Source organism: Limulus polyphemus, unplaced genomic scaffold, assembly GCF_000517525.1.
Source record: "Limulus polyphemus unplaced genomic scaffold, Limulus_polyphemus-2.1.2 Scaffold181, whole genome shotgun sequence".
In the NCBI taxonomy this organism is placed as follows: Eukaryota; Metazoa; Arthropoda; class Merostomata; order Xiphosura; family Limulidae; genus Limulus; species Limulus polyphemus.
Genome location: NW_013665791.1, coordinates 799,733 through 818,757, shown reverse-complemented (window position 1 = coordinate 818,757; position 19,025 = coordinate 799,733). Strand labels below are relative to the sequence as shown.

General features: G+C 30.5%; 1 pseudogene; it reads left to right on the top strand.

Annotated features, from left to right (window-relative positions):
• The window catches only part of LOC106478119, a 54,196-nt pseudogene that overhangs the window by 8,807 nt on the left and 26,364 nt on the right, over positions 1-19,025 (top strand).

Genomic DNA, 19,025 nt, shown 5'->3' with positions numbered 1-19,025 from the left:
TTTATTAAGTATGAGTGCTCTAAAAAATATTCCAGCAGCACCTTTCTAGAAGTTTAATATCGTTTGATAAATAGCTGTTTTTTTATTTTTAAATGTAATATAAATATAACATTTTCGGTAAAACTTGTTATCAAAGGTTTCCCTAAACGAACTCAACAGATTTATTAGAAAAATCACGTGCAATTCGCCAGGCAACTAATGAACGCTCATTCCATATTTTCTACCAGTTTGTAATTGGAGCTTCACCAGAACAAAGAAGTAAGTGTATTATAAGTTTTATACTTAGTACGTGCATTTATGTATATATCAGCTCATTCTTGAGTGCACCCCCACACAGTGGTATGTCTGTGGGCTTACAATGCTAGAAACAAGGTTTCGATACCTGTGGTGGGCAGAACACAGATAGCCCATTATGTAGCTTTGTGTTTAACTTCAAAAACAAACACTCTTGAGTATCAGTTAAATTCTAATTCTGAATCTGTGTTATTTGTCATTTATTTTTATAGTTAATTGCTTTCTTATTCAAAAAATATCATTCTATTTTATTCATAAAAGGCTCCTTATTCAAGGTACATGCAATTTTTCTTAGCATATAATTAAATAGCCTGCTAAATAAATTTTTTTATAAAAGTTTCTGTACTACAAAAAATGTATATATATATATATTAAAGTAAAAGATGACTCTCTTCACCCAGTACATAATACATCCTTTTCTAATGTAAGTCTGTAAACTTTATGCTTTTCAGAAGAGTTTCTTCTTGAGGATCTAAAGAGTTACACATTCCTAACACAGGGGAATGTACCTGTAGCTGGTGTTGATGACTTGCAAGAATTTAAAAACACAGTAGCAGCTATGGACATCATGGGGTTCACCCCAGATGACATCAGTGGTGAGTGTATAATTGTTGATGCCTTTACTACAGCAGCTGTGTTTATAATGTGTGTGTAAAATTTTCTTCGTGTATTTTGATATAATGTTACAGTTTTTGCTACATAGTTTCACAATAACTTAAACATTATTCTTATGATTTCACAGCATTGTCCTTTGCAAAGCATTTTCAGTCCTATGCTCTCAGTTACATAATTTATTCATCTTGATATACATTCACTTTACAGACATGTAGTGGTCAAAACTTATTTGAGATAAATCCTGGGACTTCTCCAACATTCTCATGCTTTGATAATTCTGGGATAATATGAATGGGAACCTCTAAAACAAGTTAAAACATTGTTGACACTATTTATTTGGGAGGGGGGTTCAGTTTTTTCATGGCTAAACTGCAATATATATCTACAGAATCAAACAGTGAATATCAAAGAAACTCTAAGATTTATCCCAAAATATCTGTCAAAGTTATGCAGTAGTCAAATGAATTTTGTCATGTGATTTACACAATATATTAAGAGCTTGGGGATTTCCTTGGGATGAATTATATGCATAGTCAAGGCAAATATCTATGCAAGGGATATAGAAAAATAAAGTCAGTATTTGCAAAAGATTCTATGACACATTACACACATAGGAATGGGTATCATGCCGTAGGAGCTATGGCATAATGCAGCAAAAATTAGAACTAAGAGCACAATACCTATTATTGAGCTGAAATAAAGTTTAATCCACTTTTAGAGAACAAAAAGTTTATATGGGCACAAGTTTTGACACCTTCTTTTGTCCTCTTTGGTCCAACTTTTGTTCAAACAAAAGTTGGACAGAAAAGGACCCATGATAGTGTCAAAACTTGTACTGATCCATATAAACTTGTTGTTTTTAATAGTGGATCTAAACTTTGGTTTAGGCTACTTTGTAATGTATTGTGCACTTACTTACTGCTATAGTGTATCTAGTGCTTCTAATGCTTATCTATTTAATGATCAGTGATCCCAAATGAGTACATAAAATATCAAAGTAGAATCTCAGGACATTTGCCATATTTCAAATGAACAATTTTTCCTCAGTCTTGCATTCATTCCTTTAAAGTAATTCATTTGTGTTTATTTTGGACATTTTATTTTTTTCCTCTGGTGGGACAATGGTAAATACACAAACTTACATCACTAATAAGCTGGGGTTCGATTCCACACAGTGGACACAGGTGATAGCCTAGTGTGGCTTTGCTCTAAAGCAAACAAACAGTCAGTAACTTTAAAAAATAAAAGCATTTCACACTTCTCATATTCAAGCTTTTTTCTCACCAATTAAAGTAAATTAGCTTACCTTTAATGTTATGTCTTATGAAGTGTTGTTAATCAAATGAACCTCATAAAACCTAACACTAAAGGTAAACTAATTTTTTATATAATTGTTGAAAATATATAGTACAGAAATGTCTTTATTATCATTCAACTTGATGATTTATCTCAGTCATAAAGTAAACTAAATGATCTTTAGGAGTATAAATATTTCTCAAAATGAAAAAAGTTACTACTTCCATAGTTTCCTGTCTTTGATGCATGATTGATACTAACATTACTGTGCTTGTACTGCAGGCATCTTTCGGTTGGTATCTGCAGTGATGTTATTTGGAAACATGAATTTTCAGCAAGAAAGAAACTCTGATCAAGCCACTCTTCCAGATAATACTGTTGCACAAAAGATAAGTCATCTGCTTGGCCTCAGTGTTACAGAAATGACCAAAGCTTTTCTCAAACCTCGTCTCAAGGTTGGAAGAGATTATGTCACCAAAGCTCAGACAAAAGAACAGGTGACTATGTAACCAGTTTTTTAAAAAACAAACATAAGAAATATTTATATTGATAAGACTCGGGCAGACTGAGCTGAATATAATAATATCTAAACTAAGAAAAAAATAATAATATTAAAAAGAAAAATAACTTTTTGAACACATTGCTTTTCATTCAACATAAGACAATATAAATCTCAAGATCGCACAGAAATCAGATTAGTTATGCTTGTGAGAATCTTGATATGCCAGGTGCACTTATCAAAATTACAGGGAGTTTATTCCAGTTTTCTGCTTATTTCTTGTTACATTTTAACAAATTATAAGGAATGAGCATCAAAGTAGCATCAATGATAAGGATTACATTAAGGTCATATTCATTCTCGAAAAGTTGTTTTGGTAAAGTTAGAGGTAGTTGAGTTTTGACAAAACCTAGGTCACCAAAGCTCAAAGCTGTTTTAGTCATTCTTCATTATCAAAATTGATTATTATCATTAAAAATTCACAACATTTTTTTACCCACGGCATTCATTATCTGCCTTAATTCACTAGAAATACTTAAAAAATATTTATCTATAGAATAGATGGCAGTTCTTGTCTTTGTTCTTATGTAGTCAAGCTGTTATCATCTAATGACCATTTCATTTGTTTTTTAACCATATGTACTTGGTTCTAAAATTTATGTAATAAAATTTTAGTTTTAAAAATATTTACAAATTAACTCAAAATTAACAAACTCACCATTTATAGTATAAAATTACACTATTTTCAACCAGTGATATAAGCAGAGCATCATAACATTAAAAGACAACTAACCTCCTCCCCTAAAAAAAACATCTTAATGCCAGCCCCTATCATACAAGTATTTATAAAGCTTTTCCTTAAACTTCCTTAAACTAACTGTATCCACCACTTCCAAAGGAAACACGTTCCAGAATTTGAGAACCCTGTGAGAAAAATAAAGCTGTCTTAGCTGAAGATGACTTCTTCCCTGCCAAAATTTATACTTGTCCCCCCTAGTCTTACCATTCTCACCACTAAATATGAAAAAAGATGATGCACCAAGATATAAAATCTTTTAACAGTGTTAAACACTTCAGTCTTATTCCCTCTAATTCTTCTTTTTCAAGAGAAAACAAGTTCTGAGACAAACTGACATAAGACAATGCATCAAACTTTAACATGGGGGGAGGGGGGAGGACACAATGTCTGTAATTGAAGATAATTTAACAACCCCCAAGTGTAAAACAACATGTTACGTCATCTCTAAGATCTAGCATCCTCCTCAGAAATAATTGGAGAAGATGAGTTTCTGCATTAAAATAGATATACCAACCATGAATTTAAGGCAAGACAGAAACCCCATTATAAGGTGACACATAAACTCATGATATAAGAAAGATACGGCAGAGACTGGAAAGGCACAGAGTAACATTGTGTAATATAAAATAAAGCATATTTATATAGTGTTTGGCTGAATTATTGAACCATCCAGTATTTTCTGTGCTTTTTTTTAATCCTTAACTTTTACACCTTTTTTCAGATTTTTTTTTTATCCTCTAAAATATCTAACAGAAAATTTCAGGTTATTTCTAAACTATAGATTAATGTATGTGCAAGAAGAATCTTGTACCTTAATCTTTAATTTTCTGTTTTGTGGAAACTTTATGATAGAGTTCATATTGTTTCCAGGATGATTTTCTTTCTGCATTTGTAGTTGTGTTATACATAAAACTCTATTATAGTACTAAGTTGAGAAAAACTTAGATCTTTGGCCCAAACTATGAATCATATTTTTGATTCATGATAGTTGACTCAAATCTTCTGAAAATATTTGTGTACCATTTGATACACATAAGGCATAGATATCTTTGTTCTTACATAAACTGTTGACCAATGTGTGATACAGTACAAACAAACTTGTATTTGGATTGCCAGCATGCTTATAAGAATTTTATTATACTAAACAGAGTTTAAAAAGCTTACAACATCCACTATTTTCCAGCACCTTTGTAATTGTTTAGTGACTCCATAAAACACATGAAACTTGGCTTTGTGCTTCTCCCTTTAATGTGATCATAGATAATTTGTTTCTTTCTAAATTTATTTTATATTTATTTACATGACATAATGAATAGAAGTAATGCATATTGCTTAGTTTAACGTTCTGGGGAAATGTGTGTGCACAGAAGGCAAGTAATCTAATTTTATGTAACAAGGCATATCTTTTGTCTCAATAGTTAATAATCTTTAAAGGTATGAAAATACAACGTAAACTAAATTATTTACTTATGACAATATGTTTTATTTGTAAGGTGGAGTTTGCTGTGGAAGCCATTGCTAAAGCTTGCTATGAACGGATGTTTCGTTGGCTAGTTCATCGTATCAACCGCTCATTGGATCGATCAAAACGTCAGGGAGCTTCATTCATTGGGATTCTAGATATTGCTGGATTTGAAATCTTTCAGGTGAGCTTTTCTATTGCTTTCATAGTTATTAATGCAAATCAAAAGAGCAAATTTATAATAGTCATCAGTTCTTTCCAGACTTCAAGTAGTCCGCAGAGCAGCAGTGAAGTCTCTCCATTGTGTTTTGTCATTTACCCTTACTTAACCTCTACTCTGTCCAGGTCTTTATTTCTCATATCCCTCACTATTTTCTGCGCTAAGTATGTTTCGATCTTTCTCTATGCCTTCTTCCATTTGACATCCAGCCCATTTTTTGTCTTGACAGTCTGTTCTCCTTCATTCTTAGAACATGCCCATGGTATCTCCATCTATACAACTTGAGATTTTATGTGATTGACTGTTGTCCATTTCTCTCCATTTATGTCTTTTCACTTATATGATCAAACCATTTGATCTTCATTATCTTTCATAAACAATTACTCTCAAAATATCTGTTTAGACACTAATCCTTTTCATGTCTCACAACTGTATAACAACACTGAAAGAAACAAGTTATTGAACAACTTCAACATCATCTTAATAGATAAACCTGCATTATTGAATATTCCGTTCTGTTTTCTAAAAACAGCTCCTACTTTTCCCAATCTTGTTCTTACTTCCTTGCATATATCTCCATTAACACTGACCATACTACCAAGATATGTAAATGTTTCCACATTATCAATTACCTTTCTGTCCACAATGACCTGTTTCAATTCATTTGTCACTAACCTCATCATCTTTGTCTTATCATTGCTAATAGTTAAACCAACTTCATGTGCCAGTGCATCAGTCATTCTAGCCATTGTTTATATGTCAAAACACAGCAAACAAGTATCATCAGCATATTCTAAATCTTTCAAAAAAGTATGTAAATTCCTTCCAGTTACTACAAAACAACAAATATCATATATTAATGTATAATTATGATATCTATACTGAACTGTAATATTGATTTCATTTCTGGATTTTTTTATGTATATATGTGTATATGCAGGTGAGGTATTTAAGCTAAATAACCTTAAAGTAAATTTTCTATTGTAAAGACTTATAGCAAATGTTTCTCAAAACAGTTAAGAATATTTGTTTTCAACATTAATAAACATTAATATTTTAGCAAAGTATGAAAAATTGTACCAAGATTTTAATTTGTATTAGCTTTTGAAATTTTGAGAATAGCACATTAAACAATAAAGATGTATGTGTCAAGAAACTTTGGTATTAAACCCTAGAAAATTCTGATTTGTTTTATTGGAAAACATTTACTCCTAATATAAAACATGGTTTTGTAGTAAACAGATATTTTTACATGTAAGTTAACTACACACATCTCCTAAAGTGTATGTTTAAAGAATTTGGACAGCATGTATAAATGTAAGTGTGTCTTTTTCTATAACTATTCCTATAAATTTTTCAAGTTTTGAATGGTACAATTTTTCAACAGCTTAATTCTTTCGAGCAACTCTGTATCAACTTCACCAATGAGAAACTACAGCAATTGTTCAACCACACCATGTTTATCTTAGAACAAGAAGAATACCAAAGGGAGGGAATTGAATGGAAGTTCATTGATTTTGGTTTGGATCTTCAACCCACAATTGACCTCATTGAAAAGGTAAATTTAGAAATAGAGTATATTCAATCTGGAGTTGTGGCATAAATATATGCTAAAATTTTGTGTTTGTTGGCATTATTTTAGTATTTGATAATGCTAATGCAAGTTTTGATTCAGATATTTAGTTTTTTATTTATGTTTTCAAATATCTACTTTTCTATCATTAGAAATATTCATTATTTTTATACTTATGCAGTGCTATTTTTGAATATTGAAATTTTATGTTGGTGTTTAGTTTTACTTTTGTTCTTTGAATTAATATTTAATGTACATTAGTTTTATTGAATATAATGGATATGCAGTATTTTTATGTAGTGTCTGTTGTCCTAATAAACTGATATAACTTTATCATTCCTTACAGCCAATGGGTATTATAGCTCTTCTAGATGAAGAGTGTTTGTTTCCCAAAGCAACAGATAAAACCCTTGTGGAAAAACTAACCAACACACACAATGAACACCCCAAGTTCATCAAGTCTGACTTCAGAGAGTCATCAGATTTCAGCATTATACATTATGCTGGAAAGGTGTGAATGTACTCATTAATTTTTAGTGTTCTGATGTTTAACATTTGGCATTTCTAAAACAAGAACAATTATACTTTATTTATTTATTTTATCATGAGTATACTCGGTAGAAACTAATTTAGTCACTTGAAATTTAAATTTATTAATCAGATAGTTCATTCTGTTTTATTTAAAATTTTGTTGAATTAAAAGTTTTATGTGAATAAGTTTAAACACTATGGTCATATGTTAGTTAGTTTTTACTAAAATAGACTTGTATTAGTACTACACTAATATTTCACCTTCACAACTTCATCTATTAAATTTTGAAATATTGCTACACAAAGCTTATTTGACAGACAATGTACAGGTGTGAATCAGATTCTTAAAGTTAAACATCATTCCCAAAACTGGTAGAGATATCACTGTGTACATTGTATAATTGTTTTTATTTAGTCAGTCTGATCTTGTGAAATGCCTCAACAAAAGACTGTGAACAAAACTATTTGCTTCATTTCTGCTATGGGCAGTCGAGCCTGTGTGGAACATAAGTAACAGATACTGCCTATTCTGAACATTTTCTATTTACTGGTTATCATGAAAATATAGATTCTTTACTTCATTTCTTCTTATTTCTTCATTTGAATAACTATGTATTACACTTTCACCATCAATAGTTTTACACTCCTTTGTCTAAACATTTGTACTTAATAATGCTTCTGTATTGTCCTTTGACTTTGGCTATGTTTTTCATTCTTGTAGTAGTAGTAGTACCACTCTGACATTACTCAAGTGATTATACATATCTTGATGAGTGTAAATCACTAACATATTTAGGTTTGTTCTGTAATGTGATAACACACACAACTGCCCAACTTTAAAAACCAGTTAAAGTTCTAACTTTCTTCATCTCACCAAACTAAGTTAATATTTTTTTACAAATGAATTCCTTTTCTTTAAATTATCAGTGCTACTCACTTCACTAAAAACAGATTCAAAAGAAAGTGTGAGTTCAGCAAGTATTGAACATCTGAGCTAAAAGAACTTCCATATAAATGAGCTGCTGATGTGGCTACGTTTATGAACTTGTGAGGTCATGTCAGAAACTGGGGTAGAGAATTATGTGTGAAGATATTCTTTTCCTGCTTTATGTTGTATGGATACTTTCTAGGGCTGCTTGATCCATCCTAAAAATCCAACAAATAACTGCTGGAGACAATCAATAGTCTCTATAAATACTAATGAAACTTTAACCAGAAGTTTGATGAAGAGGTTATGGTGTTACATAGATACTGAAAACATGAAGTTTTAGAATGTAAGAAGGTGAACAGATAAACAGAATGTTTATTCTCAATGCAAGCTATGCATTAACAAACCTATCAATTTCCTACAATTTTTCATCCTTTGGCTAACTCACTGAATCTGAGATTTTCGTCATTTTTACAAATTCTGAGCTCATTATTGATCATTAATGAAGAGATTGTGGTATAAAGTTAGTTAAGTTCCAGACAACATGTCCCACAGTTTTTCATTATTTGGCTAACTCACTGAGTCCAAGATTCCTTGTAATTCTCACGATGTGCAAATTGAGTATTAATCATTAACAAAGAGAATATGGCATGAAGTTAGTTCACTTTCAGACAAGATATCCCACTTTTAAGGAATTCAGCAATTTTTGATACCTTGTCTGGTATGAAATCATCAGAAGGATAAAATTTGAAAGGAATGACTGCAGGAATAAATATAATGGATGATAAACATTTTGTGGGTCTAATGAAGAGAATTTTATTGTTGAACTACAACTACTAACGTTTAACTTTCTTGGGTTAAAATGCTAAATGGATAACCAATCCACTATTGTTCAGTGCCAATGCAGTGATCTAGTTAAGTTATTTTACTTCCACCTAAAACACCTCTGCTTTGTGGTATGATTGAAAACTTTCATAATTAATGAATTACAATTTCATGAGTAGATTCATAGTAAGTTTCTTGAATTTAGGTTGTGTCCATGAATGTTAGTAATTATATTTTCATCCAAATATGTACTTTTATCTAGTGATATATATTCTATGAATATATAAGAATTGAAAATAATCTCAAATACAAAATTCCCAGCAAATTTTGGTGAGATAAATTTCTTTAATAAAAAATAAACTCTTTAATGCAAAAAAACATTTTTGATTCTTTCTGCCTAAACTGAATTGCTCTTGTCGTGCATGATACATCATTTTGAAAAATAAGTAATGTATTTTTTCTGTTGAATTATATGTATATTATACTTGGCAGCTTTAAGAATATGTGTTTTGTTTCTCTATACTACCAGGTGGACTACCTTGCTGATCAGTGGCTCATGAAGAACATGGACCCTCTCAATGAAAATGTTGTCTCTTTACTACAGAGCTCTCAAGACACATTTATCATTCAAATTTGGAAGGATGGTAGGTGAATGAAACTTAGTCATAACCAATAAATTGGTAATATGAGAGAAAAAATTAAGCCTGTGTGTCATTAGATAACTTAAAGTTTTCTGAAATTTGAAGTTTTGTGTGTGATATAACTTTGGATTTGTAATAATTTACAATATGAGTGTGTCAGCTGGTTGGTAAGTATTTTAACTTAAAATGGTTTTAGCCTAAAGTTTTAAAAATTATGATTCTATATGTAATTCAGTTTAACATTATTTAAATGTTTAACGTTTCATTATAAGCATGATAACTGAAGTGTACAAGAACGAATCAATTTCTAATGGTACTTGTTTTTTTTAAGAGAATAAGAATAATGTTTCTAGTTAGATTTATAAGCATGTGGTAATTCACATAAAATTTTAAAGAGTTTAAGTAGTATTGGAATAAGTTGTATATTAAAACTTCATTTCTATCCAGAGACTACTCTTCATGTCTATGGTTACTCCTTTATGTGGTATTTATAGTTTATGTATTTAATCTGTCCAGAAGTTTGGTTAATTCTGTGGTGTGCTTGTGTGAATTCTACGTCCTCATTTAAAAGTAAGTTTGGTTATTAGTAAATGACAGATTGTTTGTTCCATCAATTTGTTATTGTAATCTGTAATCAAAATCGTTCAAAAAATTACTCCTTGTAACACCAGCATAATGTAGAAATAAGTCACTCACTATAGTAAGACATAGATGTACTATGCCATTTTGCTGATTTTAGTGAACAAATTTAATTTCTTACGTGTGTTTTGGACATAATTGTACAAAACTAAAGTCTACTAAATGTAATCAAATGACACAGAATCCAATCATTATCATAACAACAATTGGACTAACTCTCACATCACGGTTTCATTTTAGAGAATATATATATTTCAATCACGTACACAAATGTATAGAGATGAATTTCTTCATTGTTGAAGTTACATTAAATCAGTACATATAACATAAAACAAGAATATCAGTTCAGAAAAAGTACTTATACAATCAATAATGTATATTACCCATATCAAAATATATTTTCTCCTCACCAAATTAGTGATGTTAGAGTGTATTGGTCAAAATTAACCTGTTCTTAACTCTAGTCTTGTACATGATGCATTAACTCTTTAATTTCATATGTACAAAAGTATGGGTTATTATCCAAATATAAAAAATAATTTTTGATTTTCACTGTTAGTATTGTTTTTATTTTGATGAAATTTTATCAGTAGGGTAAATTTTTCTGTCATGTCACTGTGAACTTCTGCTACATACTTTATCGTGTTACTCAAGTTTTTTCCTAGCTTATAAAAAAATAAATACCTTTTTGATTGCAGCTGAGATTGTGGGAATGGGAGCTACTACAATGTGTGATACAGTCTTTGGAGCACGCACTAGGAAAGGGATGTTCCGAACAGTGGGGCAGCTTTACAAGGATCAGTTGTCAAAACTTATGGTGACTTTAAGAAACACTAACCCAAATTTTGTCCGATGCATCATTCCTAATCATGAGAAGAGAGTAAGTGTATCCTTTTTTATGAACTAGCCAAAAGAACCATGCATAAATTTTAAATGTTGTGATATGTGTTATAATAGTTAAATATTTGTTTTAATGAGTTGCTACCCATTTTTTTATTTAGGCTGGGAAAATAGATTCCCATCTTGTGCTTGATCAGTTACGATGTAATGGGGTACTTGAAGGTATTAGAATCTGTCGGCAAGGTTTTCCTAACAGAATCCCTTTTCAAGAATTTCGCCAAAGGTAAGATTAAACTAAACATAATTTTATGACATTGTTTTTTCTGGTTGTGGCATATTTTAAATTTAACACAAAATAAACATTAAACTAACACGAGCACAATATTTTAAAAAGAAACCAAATATTAAGTTTCACACTGTTGACAGTTACTAACAAAAAAATTATATTTCCCAAAGAGGGCAAAATAATGTTTTTCATCTTTTGTAATTAGCATTAAACAGACTGAAGTATTAGTTTCAAATAGTGAAACGTCATTGTATTGATGTTTAGATATTTTCTTTCTTTCTGAAGGCCAGTTGGACAGTGCTATTTAAGTCGAATTCATTATTATATTATTTCGAACAATATAGTTTTCATCTGGTTTTTAAAGACTTTTTATAAAAGATCATTTTTGATGAGTTGTCCTGATCCATTCCATCATTGTCAAAATAATGTACAGTTCAGTTGGAGCATACATACCTTAGCAATTATTTAATCTATATTTTTTATAAAGCACTTTTTTTATAAAGCCTTTTTTTTTATTTAACTGTTATGTATAATTATAGTTTTTATATTCTAATATTGCATGAGTGCGATGTATAATCAATGATGAATATCATCATTTGGGATATTGATGTATTGTTTATAATTAAACTTCTTCCTATGTGCTGTTAATGAAAAAACTCAAAGCATTGAAATCAATATACGTTATGTTTAATATGATCTTCATATATTTTGGTACTGCTTTATATACTACTATGCTTCATAGTTTTAGAGGATGAGCAGACACATCTTTACAAGAAGTACTATAGTATCATTACAAATACTACATAAATTCTGTGTAAATGAGATTCATCTTTAATAAGGCTCTATAATAAATTGCATTTATATCCTTGTTTTCAATAGATAATCTAGACTGTTAATTTATGTTGTCAAATTGAATACTGTAAAAATTAAGATTGTTTTTACGAGCAAAGCCTCAAAATGGGCTTTATGCATGCTGCCCATTGCAGGGATCAAACCCAAACTTGTATTGTTATAAGCCCTCGTGCTGACTTTTGATCATCAGGAGGTGCAAAAATTAAGATTTTGAAGTAATAGAATTTGTGTATCAAGTCTTATGGTAAAGAATACCTAATCTGACAACAATACTTCGTTAGTAAATAATGCTGTAAATCTATATTGGTCCAGTATAAAATGATTTAATCATATTAAATTATATTTAATTATTTCACAAATATTGCATACTAACTGATAATTTCTGGTAGTATGAGAGTTCTACTGTATAAGACTTTATGTCTCCTAAACAACTGATAAAGAAAGCATTTCATCTAAAACTTTGTATACATCATAACCCAATGAATTTGGTGAGTTCTGGCATTCAGCAAAAGATCTGATCAGTAGTGGCATATAATAATTAAAAAGTAGTTGCAATACTGTTATACATTTCTTTTAATTGAGACCTGTAGTGGGTCAATAAAGGATGGTGTGTATGTTGTGGTTAAATCTTTATTTCTGTATAACCTCTAGGTATGAGCTATTAACACCAAATGTCATTCCAAAAGGCTTTATGGATGGCAAACTAGCATCTGAAAAGATGGTAAGATACCTCTTTCCTGGTATGGAATACAAGTGATAAAATAATAGTGAAGATGGCTTATGAATCTAAGTTCATGTGGCAAGTTAAAATATATTCATTTCAATATGAAAAATATGGTGAATTAAACTTAAAAATTAAAATAAGCACTTTTGTGATGTATTTTCACAGTAATTTCATGAATGTGAGATCGAGTTAGATATTTCTGTTGTGTTTATACAGGAAAATTGTTGTACTATTTCACAAAATCAAGGTGCTTTGTTACATGTTTAATCATTAGATATGCTTGTCTCATTATTTAGTGTTCTTTCTTTTTAAATTTACACATTAGCATAAACCATTTCTTGCATCGTTACATGTAGAAACTTGTCCTATAGTTTCTCATGTTGCTTCTTAAATATAATTAATTTTGCTTTCCATTTATACCACTGTACCAACTTTTTATCAAAATGCAACTTATAGCTAGATAAAACATACACTGTCCATTTATACTGTTTTGTATTTTTAGATCCATGCACTTGACCTTGACCCAAACCTTTACAGAATTGGTCAAGGTAAGATTTTTTTTCGAGCGGGTGTTCTAGCACATTTAGAAGAAGAACGAGACATGAAGATATCTGATCTTCTGATTCAGTTCCAGTCTTTTTGTCGAGGATACTTAGCTAGAATGTAAGTTTGCTTTATCTTAACTCTAACCATTTTGTATAACTTTAAAGATGCTCTTGCAGAGAAATCAAATGGTTTTATACAAAATATATCAATTTTTCATGCATTGATTAAATTTAACATGTAGTAAAAAAAATGATTAAGATAATATATTTCTCAGCAACAGAAAGTCAGTAATTAGCCATAAATAAATGCTTTGTCTTGTTTGCTTGTTTTTAAAAACTCTATAATTTTGTACAAAATATCATAAAATGTTTAATGACAATTATTATTGCAAATATTAAACATTTTGAGAACTAGGTGTATACTGAAATTGGGGTTAATGTTTTGATTTTATCTAAAAACTTATCAGAAATTACCAAAAACGACTACAACAGCTGAATGCCATCAGGATCTTGCAGAGAAACTGTACCTCCTACTTGAAACTGAGGGACTGGGCCTGGTGGAGGTTGTACACCAAGGTTTGTTGTGTTTGCATTATACTTCTTACTACTTGGTAAAAAGCTGGTCATGTGTTTTCTTACCTAATGTAAACTATTATGTTTTCTAAAAGTGAAACTTGAAAAGTCTCACCCATTTTCAGTTCAATTCTGAAGTAATGTTTTTAATCAAGACCTAATTACTCACTTATATTGTTAATTTTGTGTACAAATAAGGTAAAACCTCTCCTACAAGTCACTAAACAAGAAGAGAAGTTAAGTGCAAAGGAAGAAGAACTTCGAAATGTCAAAGAGAGGATGCATAGAGCTGAGCAGCATGTCACAGAGCTTGATCAGAAGTTTCAACAAGTGAGTAGTGAGACAGTTTGTAACCTTTTTGATATGATTGATTTTAAAGAAATGACAGGATACTAATGATTCATAATTGATGTTAGAAAAGTATGATAATCTAAGAAGTGCTAATTTTGATTTATGCATTTCCTGCTTACAAGATTTGAACCTGGAATTGCTTGCATTTAAAGTGAATGCTCTACAAATGAGCTAAAAAGTTAACCCTCTAACTCTTGCTCGTAAGGCACTTTGTAACAACTCATATTACAACATTCTTTCCCCTTCTCACACACAAGGCCCAATCCTTGAGCCTTATCACATGGGTGTGGGATTGCAACTAGTTGAGTGCTAATATGATTTTCTGTGTTAATCTATGTTTTATATTTTCTCAGCTCTGATTTGGACCCAGGACCTCTGCCTACTGAACTGAAGGGTTAACTCACTAGTGTTTGCTATTAAGGCTCTTTAACAACTACCACAGTAATAACCATAAATTCTTGAATATCGTGTTTTTTTACATTTTCCTTATAAAAAATAATCTATGTAATATATTCATTTTTACTTTAAAGAAAGATTTACATAATTTGTACTACAATCAATAAGGTTATTTTAAAGTTGGTAGATGATAAGAATATGCTGACTGAGCAACTACAGGCAGAAACTGAACTTTGTGCTGAGGCTGAGGAGAGTCGACTTCGTCTCATGGAAAGGAAACAGGAACTAGAAGAAATTCTACATGACCTTGAAGCACGTATTGAAGAAGAGGAGAGTAACAACTTAAACCTGACAGCTGAGAAAAAAAAATGCAATTACTTATTCAAGACCTAGAAGAACAGTAAAGTTTTGTTTTTTGCTTGAAAACATTTTTATTTTCATTCGTGTTATACAGCTTTCCAAATGTCAGAAAAGTTTTATCTAATAATACAATTATGTAATGGAATCTCAGATTTTTGAAAGATTTAGTTTTTATCACTCCTAAAAGAGATGAATTCAAGCCTGAAGAAACAGTAGTTTTTATTTGAAAAACCATGATAAATGTTTTAACATGTTCCTTTGCAATATCATGTGTTCTTTTGGGATCACTTACAATTGCATAACTAAGCAACAAAAGTTGGAAAACAGAAGATATTGAAAAATGTTACTTCTTCAGTAGGCAGGTTTTCTTCATATGTAAGTTGTGACAGACTATTTTCAAACTTTTATGTTACATTCAAAGTTTTTGGGTTTTTTTTCAATTGCACAGTTTGTAAACTAATTTCATTTCTTAAAAATCTAGGAAATTACCATCACAATTATTACAAGTCTTAAAAGGGGTAAAAATTAATTTGAAGAATATAATACATTTATGGAAACAAAGCGATATAAAAATTTATAATAATGGACCATTACAAACATTTAAAAAAGAACAGAATGCTACTGATTCCATGTCACAGTTCTAAGCATATATCAGATATAAGTCTAAAGTTACAAAATGTACACACAGGAAAATTCTGTTCATGCAGGCACATGAAGTTTGCTGATTTAGTTACCTAAATATTCACTGTTTTTGTTATGTTTTCTCAGTGGGTTAGCATTATTCCAGTATTTTCCTTATTAAGTCGCAAAAATTATTCACTTTTATCTACATTTCTTTCTTCATGAATTATCACATTTTTTTGTTTCACAAAAAATTAATTTCTTCGTGTATTTTTAAAAAACATTTTTAGGTTAGAAGAAGAAGAAGGTGCACGCCAGAAGATACAACTGGAAAAAGCTAGTCTTGACACCAAATTAAAGAAACTTGAAGAAGACTATGCTGTAATGGAGGACACAAATCAGAAGGTTAGTTTCATGTGTTTTTGTATTTAAAATGAAAAAAAAAGAATAGTTTAAAGTAAGTAGTTTAAATCAAGGAGATGAGAACTGGGGTTGTAGCCACATCTCTAGGGAGAAGTATGCCATTGTGACCCATCATTCTTGTTAAATTTTTATTTTTGTTAATAATACTTTTGTTGACTCACATCTTTGAATATGTTTATTTCATGCCATTGTGTCTTATTCCTTATAAAACTCGCTTGGCTTGGTCTGTATATGTGTATGTGATTATGAAATGTTCAAAAGTCACTGTTTTCTATATATCTGAAAATCATTTTTTAAAAATATACATCCCATCTCCCATCTCCAGCACACACAGTTTGAAATTGATTCCACCTTCTTTGATCAGATAGACTAGCAGTTAATATTGACATATTGTTCAAACACTTTTTTTTAAATCCATTCCCAGTGGCACAACAGTAAGTCTGTGGACTTATAACACTAAAAACTGGGTTTTGTTACTAGTGATGGGCACAGTACAGATAGCTTGTTGCATAGCTTTATGCTTAACTACAAACAAACCTTTTTATATCTAGTTATATGTTAAGGTGTCAAAATCAGTTTTCTTTCAAAATAGTTGATCCGATGTCATTTTTAGAAAACAATGTCAGTTAATCATACCACATTTTTAAATGAATGTTAAAGAAATTATTATATGAACGTTCACTGCCACATATAAATACTGTCTTTCACAAGTGATATCAAATAAAATTAATTGGCATAGGCAAAAAGTAAGAAATATCACTTATGATAAACATCATCAGTGATAATATAAACAATGAAGAATTTATTCAAACTACTTGATTAATAATCTTTTCAGGGTTTTTCTTGACTTGATATTTTCTTTTGGATATTTCAGCTTGTTAAAGAGAAGAAAATTCTTGAGGAACATCAGACAGACTTAGCTCAGGTTCTAGTTGAGGAAGAAGAAAAATCTAAACATTTAGGGAAACTGAAAGCCAAGTATGAATCCACCATCTCTGAACTTGAACAACGTCTTCACAAAGAACTACATGTGAGACATAAATATCTAATAATGTAGCTCACATTTATGAATTGCATATTTATACATAAATAAACATTCATATATTTCTAGAATAATATGAAAAAATAGATCAGTGTTTATTTTTGTATGGGAAGTTTATTTTTACTAAACAAAAATACTAGTTAATATTACATTGATGCTTTAGCTTCTATATCTTTTAAATTTTATATTTAATTATTTTAACTAAGTTATATTTCCCTTTCACACAGTACATACACAGCAATTAAATGTTCTTAGAAAGCATGTACAATTGAAACTTTTATTAGGTAAAACAAGAAATGGAGCGAGTTAAAAGAAGATTGGAAACAGAGCTCTCTGATGTCAAGGAACAACTGAATGAAAAAAAAATTGAGGTTGAAGAAATACTCAGTCAGCTAGCCAAGAGAGAGGATGAACTGAATCAGTCCCTTGTCCGGTGTGAAAGATTTAAATTCTACATTATGTTATAGAGAGATAAATTACATTTTGGTGTATAACTTTAAAAATAGAAAAACGTAACCAAAATTAAAAAATTGTCAGTTTCATAGTACTTCTCCACTAGAACAATCAAAGTTAACAAAGTGCTTAAACTAAGGTTGTAACAATCAGGTTTTTTTGTTTTTTTATGATTATTACCTTAAACTTATGTGATTATATAGGCTACTAACCATGACAACAAAGACTAACAATTATCATAGCTCTAGTGCTGATCAATTGCACAAACAAAGCTAAACAATTTCAATTATCCTTATGATAATGCACAACAACAAACAAACTAGTACCACAGTTGTTGTATTTATCCAGGTAAATAAACCTATGCAGTTGTTACTGTTTTGACACTTATCCATTAACATAACATAACGTTTTGGGACAACATGGGATCTATTGGTCCATCTCGGCTGTTCCTACCTCTAAACTAAATTAATGTTATTAAAAAAATAAATAAATAAATCTTAAAGCCAGCCCTTTTCATTCATTTACTTATCAAGCTTTTTCTTAAACTCACTTAAATGTATTTCTTCTACAACATCTGAAAGCAACCCATTCCAATGGCCGACCACCCTGTTAGAAAAACAAAACTGTCTTAGTTGAAGATAACTCCTACCTTGCCAAAATTTATATTTGTAGCCCCTAGTCCTACTATTCTCATTGTTAAATATAAAAAAAGATGATGCAACAAAACTATCAGTTCCCTTCACAATTTTAAACACCTCAATCAGATCCCTCCCCTAACTCTTCTTTTTTCATGAGAAAACAATTTGAGAGATTTCAGCCTCTTCTCATTTGACAGCCCTTCCATCCCAGGCACCATTCTAGTAATCCTTATCTGAACCCTTTCCAACAATTCAATGTCCTTCCTAAGGTAAGGAGCCCAAGACTGAACACAATATTTGAAATGTGGTCAAACCAGTGACCTGTACAATGAAAGTATAATCTCTTTAGACTTGTATTCAATATTTCTATAGATACAACCTAAAATCCTATTTGCCCTAGCAACAGCACACTGCTTGGATGGCTTTATAGAACGATCGACTATTACACCACGATCTCTTTCCTTCATAACACTATTAAGGATATTGCCATCCAAATTATACATATAATTCAAATTATGATAACCCATATGCATTATCTTGCATTTATTATAATTAAAACCCATCTGTCATTTATTTGCCCAACTCACTAAATGATCTAG